The sequence below is a fragment of the Merops nubicus genome, unplaced genomic scaffold (genome assembly GCF_000691845.1).
Source record: "Merops nubicus isolate BGI_N331 unplaced genomic scaffold, ASM69184v1 scaffold16126, whole genome shotgun sequence".
Classification (NCBI taxonomy): domain Eukaryota; kingdom Metazoa; phylum Chordata; class Aves; order Coraciiformes; family Meropidae; genus Merops; species Merops nubicus.
The window spans coordinates 31,290-45,418 of NW_008615775.1; positions in this window are offsets into that span (position 1 = coordinate 31,290).

Below are 14,129 nucleotides of genomic sequence, written 5' to 3' on the forward strand. Positions count from 1 at the left end.
GGATTCAGTTAATGGGAGTCTAGAGCCACATAACAAGCATGGTAGAAGATATGCCACAGTAGGTGAAGATAATACACATATATCCTACGCAAAGAATACTGCAAATAACTTCTCTGCTGTTGATGAGCTGTCTGCAATCGGGTTTTTTTTTTAATATTTAATTTTAGAAGTTGAGGTCTCACTGAATTCTACTGCAACATACATGAATGCCAAATAATTAGTTGCTGACTTTCTATGAAAATGTTTTATACAATTTATTTGGCATCAGTGAAAGTGTGACTCTGGTAGATTTTTGTGGGATTTTGAAGTTAGCATGATTACTGTTCGCTGTCTGTCCCACTACGCGTAACCTCAGGAGTTCAAAAATTGAAAGCCAAACATCCAAAATTCAGGAAGTGGTTAGTTAAGATACCATAAAATACTATGTGAGCAATCTTTAGATTTTTATCCTCCTCCTGAGAATTAGGAATATTCCTCCTCAATCTAAGCCCATAGCTCCATGAGGTAAACACACTATTATCATTTTTAAGCACAAGCTGAATTTGGACATACTCTATGAATGCTGCAGCTGAAGCTCTGAGAAAACTACTGATAGTGTAAGGTAAGCCACAAAATCTCAACTTGTGAGCCTCTTATAAGTACGTAGGTTGTGGTTCCATCCTTGGTCACCGCTCTACTGCGCCCCCCAGCAGGAAAAACTCAAACCAGACTAAGGCAGGTAAATAACTGTTTTGTGATTCACCAAATCCTGCAACACAAATTTGCATACCTTGATGTGCTAGCTAGCATCAGCTAGGAGAGGCGATATCTGTTCTAGTCTAAAACTTGACAATGTAAACTTAATCCATCAATGATGCTTGAAGAAAGTGGAACCACCACAATGAGCTTGGATCAAATCAACACTTTACATCATGAGGCTGAACGTTTTTGGAGACCATTGGCAGAAACCATGAAGCTAACTATATCACTGAAGCATGGCCTCATTTGAACACAAAACAATAAAGAAAACTTTATGAATATAGAGAACAAACTGAAGCTTCACAAGAAAACCAGAAAAAAAAGTCTCAAACCTTTCATATTTTGAAAATAAATTAATCTTAAGAGAGACAGTCATTGCTATACTCCTAATATTGTATTTCTCTAGCATATAGGTTTACTGGACCATAGTACGCTAAGACACTTTAAAATAATGTTTTGCACTTATCTAGTATAAATGAACTGTTTTCCAGCTGTAAGAAATTAATCCATTACAAGCCATACAAAGTTTTCTTGTACCAAGTGAAGGTAAAATAAATTAGGGGAAAAAAAGCCATAAAATACCTTCAGTAAATGAACACACTTGATGAAATAGTTAGCCACGTGGTGTTTGCATCACTTCAACTCAGACCTAGGAGTGAAGTTATATATCCTGAAAAAAATATCAAGTGTAGCTATACATAACAGTTCATCTGATCAGCAATGCAGGTCACAGTAAACACTTCACTCCAGTGCTCGGGCTTACTGTGTGGGCTCCCTGCAGAGCGGAGACGAGTTCAAGGTCACTATCCTGAAATTCAAAGTCAGTTGCAGGGCTGGCCCCACCTACCTGTGAGACCTCCTTCCCCTTCTCTGACCACGACCTCCCCTGACAGCCGCATTCCTTCCAACAGTGAATCTGTCAGCAAACAGGCAAGATGCTCCTGAGAAGAGGAGATGACTTTTCAAGGAGCTGGATGTGGACTATAGACTTTCCCTGAGGAGAGAAAAATAAACTCACTTGCAAACTTCAGTGCAACCCTTTCCAGCTGAACATCTCTCAATAATTTCTTCAAACAAAGCAAAATTCTACAAAATAATCAAACTCTTTTCCCAACAGGCTGAGAAGAGACAGAGTGCTTCATACACAAATAGTCATTTGCACACACTGCTCTGAGTAACAGAAAGTGTTTTGATATTACACTGCATGAGGGTACACAAGAGCATACTGAGACCAAACAACACGGTTACAGTGATATGTCAGGCACGGAATTAGAAAATGTACTACACTGAATCAAATACGTCATGAAGTACTCACACAGATACTTGATGCTATTGTTGTTGGTCTTTACGTGCTGCCAAAAGGAACTGATATCCTGATGCACAGCTTAAACACAAAAGTAACCTTCACATATTTTAAGCATCATCAGACTGGGGATACTCCCTTCCTTCCAGAGCTGCTGGTGGTCTCTGTTAACCACGTTTTTTTTGACAATAGCTTCATGTAACATAGCAAATCTGTTGGTTTATACTATTTCCCTTCAAATGAAGAACAAGACCAGGGTGAGGGTGGTTACCCAAAGGCATGTCTTGTCAATATTTTAAAATTTCCCACCCCACCCAATTCTGACCTGAGACAAAGAGGCATAATTGAAAAAAAAAAGGGCAGAAGAGTCATGCAGATCGTGTCAGTAGAAACACTCCGCTTTTCTAATTTCATAATATTTTTATTTCCGTTTTTAAGAGACATGTTTTGTAATTCTATTCACCAGATATTTCAAACTAGACAAATGATTTCTGTCTTGCTTCAGACCTGTTAAATCAAAATGCTTAAACCTCAGGGAGCATCTTCCAAGAAGTTATTGGCATTTATTCCTTCCTATTAACTGCTTTAGTTTCAGCAAACTGACACCTTCCAGGGAGAAACAAATCCATTTTGCCACAAAATTCCCAGCAAAACCCAACAAAGAGCAACCCTCTGGAAGAACCCAAGAAAAAGTTCTGAGTTGTTTTTACTCAGGGTTCATTCTGTTAATGTTGGACATTAATTTCCCTGCGTGACAATGTCAGGTCGGAGCTGTCAAGCTTGTCAAAGAGGACTTCCCTCTGCATGCTACCACAGAGTCCCCAAGGCTGCATCCTACTCCAGGAGAGTGTGAGGAAATGTATAGATTGCAGCACCTTCACAGAAAGAGCCGATTTCAGAAAACACAGCGTCTGTATCAGTTAAAGTATCTGACCAGGGAAACTGCAAGAGCAGCAGCGGAGGAGGAGAAGCAGGCTAGGAAGCTGTAGGAGCTGCAGTAGGAGACTGGGATAAAGGTTACTGAAGGTCAAGTACAGCCGGCGCGTTGCTGCTGGCACGAAATTGCTGCTGCATTCCAGGAAATCATTCCCTCTCATCTTCCTGAGCCTGTCACATCCCATTTCCCTTACTGGTTCCTTTTCAAGGTGTTCTTCTTATTTGTCTCCTTGGGTTTGCTGTTTATCTCCATTTACTCTCAGCATAATTTGAGGCTCGTTATTTGAATCCTGTGAGTGGTGGGCAGGCGGGGGAGGGCTAACCTGTGTAATGATCTGGAGAATCTACGTGGGAAGGAGAGAGAGCAAGATTAGTAGAAATGATTACAGCGGGAGTTGTGATGGGAATATCATTTCACCAGAGCAAGCAGTGGGGAACCAGCTGGCCTACGTCTCGTCATTTTTGCAGAGAAAACTGAAGGAGCCACATTACTCTGTGTGAGCTGTGTCCGGGAGCTATAAAATTACCTACTGATGAATAAGCTGGAAAGTTTTCTGAAATGAAGTTTAGGAAGCACTAACATGCCTCATGCAATTCCAGCTTTATGGTAATGTATGTTAGATAATTAGCACCAATGGGGAAGAGGCACAAATGCTCATACATCGTAAGTAAAGCATTAGCATATATTTAGCAGATTACAGTTGAATTTATCATGAGCTACCTGTCTCCACTGAAACAGTTCTTACAGCAGGAAATTCTGTCCTCCTTTGGAAAAGAAAGTGGTATTAGGACTTTACATTTCGCTTGCTGGGGGCTCTTTTGAAGAAACTGAAGCTCAGTATTCATAAATTAACTGTAAAAAAACCCACTCCTATCACCAGCCTGGTCCTATGTATTGGTGGCACAGCGCTGGCAGTGGCTGTGGGGACAGACTCTGTGAGGAGAGGCCAGGGCCACCCCATACCAGGCACAGTCAGTTCCATCTCCAACGGACCCGCCACGGAGCATGGCTAGCCACATGTGGGGCACCCCTGGGGAAAATGCATTTAAAGAAAACACTGAAATTGCTGGGCAGAGGGAAGAGGGGGGCATGGAAAGAGAAACCCAAGAGGGAACAGCAAGGTCAGAGCAAGAGGTGCCCCATAGCAGGGCAGGTACCCTCTGCAGCTGGTGGAGGACCCCATGCTGGAGCACACAGACACTCCTGACAGGACTGCAGCCCCTAGAGAGCCCACTCTGGAGCAGAGGGAAGGTGCAAGGAAGAAGGAAAAGCAGAGAACTGTGATGGACCAATCATAACCCCCATCCCTACTGCATTCAGGGTGGGTGTAGAAGAATCTGGAGAGAAGCTGAGCTTGGGAATGATGGGAAGAAAAGTTGTTTTAACATTTGTTTTTCTGTTTCCCACTAACCATGTTAATTATTTATTTTAACTGGCAACAAATGATGTTATTTTTTTCCCCCAAGCTGAATCAAATATTTGAGGGGGATTGGCTCTTATCTCCTGTTGAGCTTAGATTTCAATGTCTATATTTTTACTGTAGGACAAATGTAGATGGAATCGGAAGTAACGTGCCTTCTCCAGAGGCAAGACACAAAGTCAGCTCATCTGCTGTACCTTGTACCTGCAATGGGATGTAAAATTCCTTTGAATTACACTCAGCTACATCTTGCATTTATGAGATACCTCCTGCCTCCTCCTGACATCCTGCACTAGATGAAGAAGTATGTTCTCTGGCCCTAGCTATGATAATATATTTTAAATTTAGCATTTTAATATTTCAAAATTTCTACAGTGCTGGTTTTTAAACCTGATGCTAACAATTAACCAGATAACTGAGTCAAAGATATTCTGTGCTAGGAATCCCCTGGGTAAATGACTTAATTATATTAAACTTGTTTCCTGGATGTCTCAACCAATGTTATGTTTGTGAAACAATTCACATTAGGAATGCTCCATTTTTACATCATTGCTCACACGTGATTTTGATTCCTTCATCTGCTTGTTTTAGGAAATTTAAGAAAATATCTTTAAGTTAGTATTGAATTAAGGAGAAAATAATCCCTCTACTTGTTCAAAGGTGAAAAACTCAGTACCTCAAACCATGTTTTTTCATCTACAGTCTTAGAAATAATGCTGAGTGTTTATCATTTCATGTGTATTGTAAAGCCTAAGTAAAAACTGCTTGCGTCTTCTGAGAACAAAAATGAGAAGGAATAAGATGAATGAGTAACATTTCCAGGAGAAGACGGAAAACTAAGTGTAAATGGAAGCAAGCTACAACTAAATTGGCTGTAATGTTACTCGTGGATGGAATACTTTCACATACCATGATGTATAAAATCTGCAATTAAATCTTAAAAGAAATTCTTGAAACAAGGAAATTTGTTATTAAAGCAGAAGATGTCGAGATTTAAGAATAGGATAGCTCTGCTATCTTGAATTCTTTTTTTCTTCAGGAGTCGTTGCAATTTCTGTCTTGGGTAAAGGCAGAGCTGTTTCATATGCTGAATAATGCTGCTCATGTTGTTAGAAGACTATTTGTGGATGACATTTTAAAAAGGGACATAAAGAAAAGCATTTTTTGAGGGACAAATCTTCTTTCTCTTCAAATACCCAGACTCAGAAGTTGTCTTATTCAGAGTGAAGAATTGGAAATTTAAATTTAAAGCAAAACGTAAATGTTTCTTTGTGATACGGCTAGGATACACCACCATGAGTTAGGAAATTGAAGAGGTCATGTATCTGACACTGAGAAGCACAGCTGAACCTGCTTAAAACATATATACTAGTCACAGCGGGATCTTGCAGAAATAAAATAATCAGCATCAGAGGCAACAAGGGAGTTTCTGGATAAATCTGGACAGAGAGGCCATGCAAGAATATCATCTCACCAAGTTGCTCACAAAGCACAAGAATAAAGTTGTAGCTTTTGTTTTCATACAGATTTAGCTATATAATGCCAGTGGCAAAAACTGGCAGAGAGATCCATTCCAGAGTAACCAATAGGCTGGAGTTTAAAAAAACTAACATGAGACATAAACCAGGACCTGATCCTGATCTGGCAAATATCTTATTTCCTCCTCTTCATTTTTCAAGATTTTGGGACATCTGAAGGCAGAACAGGAAATGCATTTTCAATCCAACAGTTCACACTACCAGAATGAATTTGTGAGTGAGAACCATAGAAACACCTCAGAAGGAAGGAAGGAAAAGGCTACAGACAGGGAATATTGTAAGAAATAAAGAACTGGATCCTTGCATTAATTTTCCAATTTTCATCCCCCTAGAAAAAAGGAAAGACAAGCAAAACAGCATAAAAAAAAATAAAAAAACACCACAACATATTTTCTGCATTGTTTATAACACTATGAATACAGGAATTGAAATGTTCTTTTCTTCCTTTCGTTGATACACTTCCACCTGTTTTAGATAGGAAATGCAAACCAAACATCATTAATCATTCTTACTTGCATGGTCATTTGTGTGATTTGAGACAATTCGGCTCTTCTGAGATGAGTTCTGCCCCTTGTTTTTCCTGGTCACTGCGTACATTACAGTCCTATAGCACTTAGAATTACTAAGAGTAGAAGATTTGTTTCTTTGAAGGACAGAGAAGTTTGCCTGAGGTTTGTGTATATTGACTTTCTGAACACTAGAGCACTATACATACCTTCAGTGTTTATATGTAAGATTTGTCGTATTTTGTTTGCTCTGCTTCTTATATTTTCTAATCACAAGAGAAAAAAAGTTACAGATTTATGGTATGGTTTTGCAAACACCTTCAGTACCTGCATGAACTGATGTTTTCTTAATAAGAAACTTTCGGGTTAGACTAGATGACCTTCAGAAGTCCCTTCCAATCCCAAACATTCTATGATTCTAAAAACACTAAGTTTTCTTCAAGAACTACTATAGGCATAAACAATTACAAGTAACTATGTATTCAGGAAGCCCTGGGGACAGCAGTTAGGCAAGGTTTGAGTATGAGGTATGACACCAGACCAGAACTGGAATTCAAACACAGGCTTGGTAACAGTAAAACCTAAGTGAGCACTGGATAACTTTTCAAAAGAACAGGAACTTGGCTGCTGCTGAATAAATTATCATTACGTGAAGCTGCTAGAGAATAATAACCATGGAAAAGCTAAGCCCAGTTTACTCCAGATATAAACAAACTTTATGAGTTTAATTTCTAATATCTGGTCATGTTTCAGGTTTGGCTATGAAAGTTTTGCAGAACCTTAAAAATATATATATATACACATAACCCCCTCCCTCTAATTTACGTTTTGTAATAGAACAGTCTTTACAGATTTAATAAATTATTCATGGAGAAGACAGTATTACTATTAGACCCTGGGGTCTTGGGCTCCCCACATGTAAAAGATCTAACTCTACAGAATCAATCCAGTAGGATAACTCTGTTATACTCTACTTAACCCAGATTGCCTAACAGGGTTTGAAAATGGATTAATGGATGATGAGCTTGTTTTAAAAGCAATATTATCTCCAAGAAAAGCAGAAGATAATTCATACTAGCTGGTTTAAGAAAAAAAATGATCCTAGGTTGGAAAGATACTTTTCACTTGTTCTCTTAACTAGCTAGGAAAAGCCACATGCAGTGACTAGAGACATGGGAGAAGCTAAGCATCAAAACAGGCAAAAACATTCCCACTAAGCAATAGTGCTCTTAGACTCTTAAGAGAGTAGAAAAAAAAAATCTAGATTGACAACAGGGTATCGAAACTGGCTTGTTGTTGCAAATTCTCTGAATATCATCTATGAAGGGGCAATCAAGGTTTCTGGAATGGCTACAACTCTTCCTCATTACAGCAGCTCCCATGATTAATACTGGTGTGTTGCAGATATCCAATGCACTTTCAATTACAGAGAAAGGCATAAAGCTGAAGATGTTTCTAGAGACCAAACATTCGTTGGTTTCTATTTTTGGTGACTACAGGACATCCAAAAAAATCCAGCAGAATTTACCATCTATAATAAGGAGTTCCATTTTTATCACAGAAATCTTGGCTCACCGTAATAGCACTGCAGTATGGTCATTTTTTATTTTGCACTTGTCAAGATAGCTCTGTTTTTCTTGTATGTATGCATTTGATTTGCCCATAATATTCCCTTGAAATAGAGAAAGTGGCTGGAAATATCTCCCATCTGGACCACACAGAGAAAAGGAGAAGAATAGGAAGATTTGCCCCTACATGGAAATATCATGGGAGTCCATCAAGAGGATTAGAGATGTGCTCCTCTGGGAGGTCTATGAGGAAGCCATGTTCTCTTTAATGTGCTACCAGCCATCTAGCTTCAACAGTGCCAAGGCTGGAGTCAGGAGTATTCTGCAGAAGACAACTTATGGATGGACTCATATTGGGGAAAAAAGAAAAATCACATGCTTTGTATTTACTATTGAGACATATTCTAGATCTGTACTAAGACAGCTTCTCACCAAAGGGCAGTGTTAAAAGAATACAACAAAATGTCCATTGAACAGGAGCTTTGATTTTACAATGGAAAGCATGTCTCAAAATCCAACGCCAAGACTTACAATATTCCAGACAGAGAACAGAGATGTATTCTGAACTTACTACGCATCTACTGAAAACAGCTCATATTTTGAATATCAAATCTTCACAGCAAACTGTTCAGAGGCAAGCCCTAGGCTGAAAGATGTTCGCATAAAACATTAGTTGAATAAATTCAAACTAACATATTTCTGGATCCAGTAGAGCAATTTGTAAGAACAGTATCTACTACTGGAATACATGGTCACTCCAGGGTTCTGTGAAAACAGACAGAACTCCAGAACTCACAACATTTTATACTGGTGTAATATATCTCTTGTTAACAAAATGGCAGCATGACAAATATAATTCAGGAGCACCCCTTTGCTTAACATATTTTCTCTCCTTTTATTCTTCAGTACTTTTTCTCCCAACGTGTTTTTTTGTTTTCTGTTCTGCTACCTGGCTTTTCCCTTTCAGACAGCCTCTTCCTGACAGTTATCAGGGTTTAACATACTGTACTAGGAGACTCGTGAATATTGCTCTTTGATTTTTAGTACTTTATGATGAATGGCTAGAAATCATTCCTGTAAAAAAAAAAAAAGAAAGAAAAATAGTCTCTGAAAACCTCTGTGCTATAGAATTCTCCCTGCAAACTCTCCAGCACTGAACTGCTTTGCTACAGACTGTCACTCTGCATACTGTAATAAACCTTCCCCTACTGCTCCCCAAAAACGCAACACATAACATGGGCAAATGAGAGTATGAACCTTAACTTTGATTAGGATGTGTCCTTTCTCGCATTTTCTCCTCTTGATTTTTTTACTCTTCTGTTTTTCAAACAAAATCTTCCCAGATGTGTTTAAGTTTGAGGTACTTTGTGCCTTGAATCCTTTGTCACTTCACAACAGACCACCACCTCTTTTTTCATTACCTAAATAAAAGCAGGGAAGCAAGAATTAAAAAGTTGGAACCTGGACTAACAAATAGTATTGAGCTTGGCAGAGAATTGTTACCTTCTACTGCATCTAGCAACCTAGACAAAAGATAGGGTGGGAAAGGAGCAGCTCTAAAATACGGAGGAAAGTCTGTCCAACTCCACCTTTCTGGAGGGGGACTGATGAAATTCCTCTTATCCCTGGGTTTATTTAGAGGTATCATCTTTGACCCAGAAGCTTTCTGCCAGTGAAATTCAAGGAATTTATAAACTTTTCTGGGCTTTCAAGAGCATACAAATGAAATACATCCCCAGAGGACTGGATTTAGTCCCTTGCATCCAGGCAGGGCATACACAGCAGGATCCACACCTTCAAGAAGCCTTGGCAACATATTTGAATCCCAGAAATTCTGGGCTGGAGTGAGGCCACACTATTACTGTATGCTGCCATCACATCCACCCAGCTGGAAATCCAGCCTGGCATCCCTGCTGATGACCTTTCTGCAATATCCTGCAGAGCAGCAAGGAACCTGGTAGGTGAGACTAGCTCTTGACACCACTTCTGTAGGTGACAGAAGGGCAGCCCAGCACCCCTCAAGCTGCTCTCATTCTCCCATGGGGCAATCCCATGGTCCTCAGTGATGGCTGCAGGTATAGAGCAGGTTCAAAGGAACAGAGCATTGGCTGGTCCATGGGGGATGAGCAAACAATTATTTTTCCCTCTTCTGCCCCAGAAAAACAATCTCCCTGTCCTCATTGCTTGATGGGAAAATAGTTCAGAGCTATGAATACAAATATCATGCAGTAAATTTTATGTTCTATATTTTTAATTCTTTTTAAGGCAGTAATTCAAAGTACATACCAGGCCAGAACATACTTCTAATTCAATTCGCTGAGAACATAGATATCCAAGACCTTAACTGGTGGAACCAAGAACTACTAATGTCAGGGAAGGAATTAAACCAATTTCTATTAACTGAGGAAGTTGTTAGAGTTGGAACTCAGTCATCTCTATTGTTCCCATGACCTTAAAAATACTTTTTTCCCTTCAGTTTTCTCCTTCTTCTGTTTCCATGTGTCACAATTTTCCAGTCTGGACTAATGAATGAAATACACAGAAGCTGATGGTCCCTGCCACAGAGGGCTATCAGTCTTCAAGTAGTAAAAAAGGGCACAGTGGCAAGTGCCAACAAGGGAAGGAAAAAAGCATTTTGGGGTGAACTCACTTCTGGAAGAAAAAGTTCAAATTTATCACTTTCACCTTGTTATGCTTCCATGAATGAGAAGCTTCAACTCCAGAACAGCTTAGTGGTTTCCCCTTTCAAGATTTATACACTCAAAGCGCACACAGTGATGACTTCACAGCATTCAGCTTTCACAAACTTCTTCAGCATGATGGAAAAATACAGAAGAACATGTTTTATAGCACAGCACAGTGTTTACCAGCTTCTTCCAATTCTCAGTCTCCAATTCCAGCATGTTTCTGTATCCCTCTTACTAACTGGTCGTAACACAAAGCAGCCAGATTCTGTCCTCCCATCTGCTGGCTCACAAGCAAAGAAAACTGTCAAAATCAAGCAGAAAAACAGCATTTAGTGTTGCACAACCACACAGTGAGCTCTCATAGTATAGTACCAGTTATAATCATCTGGTGTTGTGTTTGTAATGGTGTTTTTACCAAAGCTAACTGATGAAGAGCAAATGCCTTAGCTGGAAGAGCAGTACTCTCTAGTCCTTACTGGCCGGTGTCTTAAAAGGCTCCACAGAGAGACATATCATTCCACTAAGAAGCCACTTTGCCCTGTGAAATTAGAGTTCCAGGGTCTCAGAAGAATACATGGCTCTTGGCTGTAAGGTCATGATTTCTTTCTTGCTAAGTCCAACTTCTTTTCTCTGTTGTATCAGATTAGTCTGATGGATTTAATGGGATTTGTGGGATTTTCATCTTTCCTGGGAGCCTACTGTACTTATAGACAAGAAACACAGTTTTGTCTTCTTTTTTTCCTCCAACAGTTCTGTAAAATAGTTCCACCTTTTAGGGGTCTACACTAAATTTTTTAACACTACAAAGAAGCTATGATTTGCAAAGGAATGATCAGAATAGAAGTCTTCCTTTGCAACAACCCCTCGTCCTTCAACTTTTGTAAAGTTCTCTTCACAAAGTTCCCAAAACACTGTAGTTTGGAGGCAGAGCACTCAGAAAGCTGAGCATTAAGTTAAGCTTTTTTCCTTTGTTCTGGAGCATGCATTTTGAGGCAGGGTTGTTAAGCAAGGAAAACAGAAAGAGATCCTCCACAGAAAATGTAATTTTCTGTCAGGAGTTTCAGTTCATATCTATTAAATGCTCATATGGAGCATGTTTTATTGTTTACTTGTTTTAAAACTAGAAACAACATTCAGTTCCATATTCAGAATTTGTATGTCATGTTTCAGCCTGGAGCATATTTTTATGGTTAAGTTATAAAACCTTAAATTAAGACTTATCATAAAAAATACACGACAATTCCCTAGCAATAACATTGCAAACAACATCACTATAATGATAAAAATGATTAAATGCTATCATTCTGTTCAAGACATTGCCAACAGATTTTTGTTAACTGCCTGCAATTAAAGGTCTGTCTTTTTTAATAACAATGTATTAATACAAATTCTGTCAGCACATTTGTAGCTTCCAAAATATTATTAAAATAAATAAGTTTGGGGGAGAAAGTGTAGTACAAACAGGGAAACAGACTGTTTCACAATTATAAAAGCCCTTGGCAATAGACAGTTTGGGTTTAATATAAAGTTGAATTTCTTGATACAGGTTACCCAGAGCAGGAGATAACACAAGTTCTGTACTAACGTGATTTAACATGCCTGCCTGGGAGTACTGAGCATTCAGAACATTATACTCTGTAACCTCTAGGAGCATCCTAATGAACTGAGGGAGCAAGATTGAACTAAAATAAATACTTTTTTTTTTAAGTATGACAGTGGGGTAGCAAGCAGATTTGTGCTGACAGTAGGTTGCTTTTTTTTTTTTTCAGTCTCTTCATTACTCATTATTGCTCAATAACAACAAAAAAAGACACTAATTAAAAGTAGTGGCTTGGACATCTGTGTGTATTCGAAGTTAAAACTTAATTAGAAGTTAAAACTATGTTGGTTTATTGATGTGTACTTAGCATTTTTAGCCCTTTAAACATTAAATGGAGGTTCACTTAGGAAGGCTCATCACAATGAAACATTTAAACACACTGCTAATTTTCTCCTCTAGTTAGTGATACTCACCTTTCTCCTGCTACAGTCACTAGCAAAAAAAAAAAAAGAGCAAAATGAGAAATGTGCCAAACACGATCAAATATTTCCACCTTCTTTCTAGAGTAAATTATTGTCTCTGAATTGCTATTCTTCTTATTCCAGGTTTATTCTTTTCATTTGTCAGCAAGGGGATTCACATGCTCCAGCCTCCCCCCCCCCAACAATGATACTCTGCTAATAAACTCTTTTTCTATCAAAAACTACTGCATAAATCACTGCCTAGGAATCCTTGCCACTCAGACACACATACTGCTGATCCCCCTTGGGAACACTGAACAGAATCCTGTGCCAATCAGCAATTATAAGATAAAGGTACTAAAAAGCCTGGACCTGGGAGTTATTCAGTTGCTCTGCCAGCCCTTGCAGGACTCTCTTATGTGCCTGGGAATTAAGTAATTAACAGATTAATTTATTGTTCAGTATAGAGGAGTTCCATCTCTCTAGTCAGGTTTGACATCATCAAAATTCACCCCTCCCATCAGAAAATGTCAATCGTTCATCCTCATTTCCCAAAGACAAAGAAACCCAGGAAAACATTCCTTCATAGCTCAAGTTTGCTTGGGGGGGGGGGAGAAATCAAATCACTGTCACAATGTGAGTATTGCCCTCCAATACAAACACACATGCTTGATCTTCCAGAATACCCTTAAAGGGAGACCTAAATTTGCCAGAGCTGAGAAGCCAAAGCTATAATTAAAGTAGGCTATGGGTACAGGGATGCTCCTCACACCGCAAAATAAAGGATGAGCCTGTTTTCAACTTGACCACTTTCAATGAACATCATGCAGACTGCATGGCTTAACTTACAACATTTTGCTTACAAACGCTAGATCATTGCTACAAATAAAGAGTGAGATTTAACTATTGACGGCAATGAACATCGCTGCTTTAGCATGCAGTCTAAGCTGTAGCCAAGAGATTAGTGTTCAAACACAGTACAGCAACCTGTGTTTCCTAGCTGATACACAGTATTAAGGACTTATCTGCATTACAAATACATTCTGTGTTTAAACATGAGCAGGAGAGGTTCCATTAGTGGAAGTGATGACTGCAATATTACAGTAGTCATGGTGGCCAAGGGGAAATTGCGTTCACCTTCATGGATCAAACCCTGGTGAAGAACAACTTTTTACTGTGCTCTAGGTATTTGCTTCTAGTTTAAGAAATTCTACCAGTTGCCCTTTGAAGAATCTGAAGGAAGGAGTCAGCTGGATTTGCAATGTAAAAAGAAAACAAAACACACACACCAACAATAACCACAACAACCACCTCTAAGTTTAGGGAATACAGAGTATGTATTAGAGATGTGAAATCTCCTTCACTGAAGATTTTTTAAGAACAAATAAAATAAACACCTGTTGAGAACAAGCCAGGTATTCCCATTCCTGC